The sequence below is a fragment of the Colobus angolensis genome, unplaced genomic scaffold (assembly GCF_000951035.1).
Source record: "Colobus angolensis palliatus isolate OR3802 unplaced genomic scaffold, Cang.pa_1.0 Scaffold262, whole genome shotgun sequence".
Classification (NCBI taxonomy): Eukaryota; Metazoa; Chordata; class Mammalia; order Primates; family Cercopithecidae; genus Colobus; species Colobus angolensis.
The window spans coordinates 1,276,946-1,280,058 of record NW_012115844.1 but is presented as its reverse complement, the minus strand read 5'-3'; positions in this window follow the sequence as shown (position 1 = coordinate 1,280,058).

Below are 3,113 nucleotides of genomic sequence, written 5' to 3'. Positions count from 1 at the left end.
GTGGAGGGAAAAGCATGTTATCTCTGAACAAAAGCTGATAATCTCAGCCAGAAACATATGCTAGATTTGGCCCAAGAGTACAGGATTAGAAAGCAAGATCTCTGTGTTAGGCCATTTTTGCCTTGCCGTAAAGAAATATCCAAGGCTGGGTGATTTGTAAAGAAAATAGGTTTAATTGGCTCACGGTTCTGCAGGCTATACAAGCATGGCACTGGCATCTGCTCAGCTCCTGTAGAGGCCTCACAGAGTTTTTACTCAAGCAAAGGGTGAAGCAGAAGCAGGTACATCACATGGTGAAAGCAGGAGCAAGAGAGAGAATGGAAGGTGAGGTCCTATAAATTTCCAAATGACCAAATCTCCTGAGAAATCACTCACTATCATGAGGACAGCACCAAGCAGCTGGTGCTAAACCATTCATGAGAAATCTGCCCCCATGATACTATTACCTCCCAGGCCTCACTTCCAACAATGAGGATTGCAATTCAACATAAGATTTAGAGGCGACTCATATCCAAACTATATCAATCTCTTTTTAGGTTTCCTTTACCCTATTTCAAAGGAGCAAATAACCCCTTCTTTAAACTCCTGGGTTGAAATTAAATGTGAAGTAAGATAATACTGTGATGACATCATTGAGATGGAGTGCTGACAATAGAGGCAACAATATCATAGTAATTGTTGATGAGCATTGAGGGTGGATTTATCAGAGAAACATTTTCTGACAGGCAAGAATTAAGTTATAGTGTATCTTGACCCCTCAACATTCCTAATAGAAACCTGGGATTAAGGTAGTCTCCTGAGTGGTACTTGTATTGCTTACTTAATCTTTTATTTCTTAAACAAACATTCATGGAAAGCCTTCTTAGTATCAGAGACAGTAGACACAAAGATGACTAAGACAGGATCTAGGACCTGGGAGTACATTTGGTGCAGGGGCAGGCAATCCACATTGCCTGTGTTCACTTCCATATTACAGTGGCAGAGTTGAGAAGTTGCAGCAGAGACCTTATACTCTGCAAAGCCTAACATATTTATGGCAAGTCCTTTACAGAAAAAGTTTACCAACCACTCGTCTAGGGGAAGGTAGATGGTTGTGGACCAGCTTGAAATTAAATGGACCAGACCACTTCCAAACTTCTGGGTAACTCATTTCGATTCTCCCTCTCTCAGATTAATCCGTGTCTCCCTTTTAGGTGTTTTCATAGACCCATATGCTTTTCTTCCATAATGATTACAGTTGATATAATTTTTCACTTTCTTGGTAATTAATTGATGAGTGTCTGCTTTCCTCACCAATATAGGCCTGATTATATGCACAGCACTATTCTTGGCACTTTTCATACATTCACTCATTTAATTTTCTCAACAATCCTCTCAACCTACTCTATGAGGCAGATACATTATTATCATCATTTTACTGAAAGGACTTGAGACATAGGGAGGTAAAATAACCTGTTTAAGGTCACTTAGAAATAAGTGGTAGTGTCAGGGTTTGAACCTAGGTAATTTGGCTCTAAAGCCAGCAATTAAAACATTGTACAGCATGTGATGGGCCCTAAAATACATTTACTGAGTGGATGAAAGATACAGTACTATGGGTCAGTGCTAGTCCAGAGAAATGGATGAAACGCTGTGCAGACAGAAAAGATGGGGCACATTTCTAACTGCATTTCAGGTGAGATCAAAGGGAACGGCATATGTGACCTTCATGTTTTTACCTTGACTCAAGGTCTTAGAATAAGAAGCAAGAGAGCAGGCACCTTGTCTTTCTCCATTTTCATTTGCTGTAGCTAAGGACTAGTGCCCTCGCACGCCCCCACGAGCCATCTCTGGGCTAAGGTCATGCCTCTCCGGCCGTCCTTTCTGTTTTTCTGATCTGTGCAGTTGCAATCCCCCTCTCAAAGCAATTCCCTTGTTTCAACTCCCTCTTCCTCCCCCAGACTCTATTAAGCTTCAGGAAGCATAAAAGTAGCTAAGTTGTTACCTGAACTGAACTTGAACTCTAAACCTCAGGAGATTCACCCATCGTTGTGCTGAAAGGGCTCCCTGGGCTTTCAGCTGTAGCAATTTTGTGAAGTCAGCACAGTGTGCCCAGGAGGATGCACCATATTTTATTCTTCAATCAAGCATGGTGCCGTCAAGGATTGCTTAAGTGGCTTGATATCAGCACTTTTGTTTTTCCCAAACAACTTATGAACTTGACGTGCATGAATTTTGCCTGTGTGAAAGTGTGTCAGTTACCAACATTTTTCAAAGTCTTGGTTTTCTGGTTCTGAGTGACTTCAAGAGTTTCCTCCACTGGGATCCCTTGGGTCCTGTTCTTCCAGCAGAAGGCCAGCCTCCTTTTTGCTGTGCAATATTCTGTTGGCACAAAATTGAAGCAGCCAAGTTCCACCTCAAGGATGGCAGGTCAGGGGTCAGGGGTGGCTTCAGGTATTTGGTTGGTAGCATTCAAGACTCCTTGCTTGCAAATTGGTGGTGCATTTCTGCACTGCTTTCAGGCTGAGCAGAGTCCCTGAAGCTGAGAAAGCGAGTGCGGTGCTGACTGCTGGGAATTAGGTAATATTTTCCTTCAGCCTGCTGCTCTGACTGGCTTTTCAGAAGAGTGTTGCTTCTTATAGAAAATTCCTTATTTTCACCTGCGAAGAAATCTGACTTGGACAGTGAGTATCTCTTGTCTTCTGAAATGCTAATTTTTACAACATTGAGACAGCAGCTGCAGACGTGTATTTGACAGTCCACCTCCCTTCTACAGCACAGCTGAGGAAAGAGAGTATGACTTGAGCATGTAGATAAGACAGTTTTCATCCTTACCCATCACAGCTGGAGAGATCTTGATCTTCCTGGTGCTCCCCCCATACATTCTATAGACTTAATTTTTGGTAGGTACAGTGTGATATGTAACTATTCCAAGATCAGAGAATATCAGGGAGAATATCATAGGCCCTATCTGTCTGTTTTTCAGAGATACCCAAACTATGACCCAGTGATTTATTGTGTATTAATTCAACAATGGCAACAGCACCATTCTGCCAAACTCTAATTACTCTCTATTTGAGATTGGAGGAAGTCAGAGCTTTGGTTCTAGCCAGTACTAGGTTTAACTGCTCAGA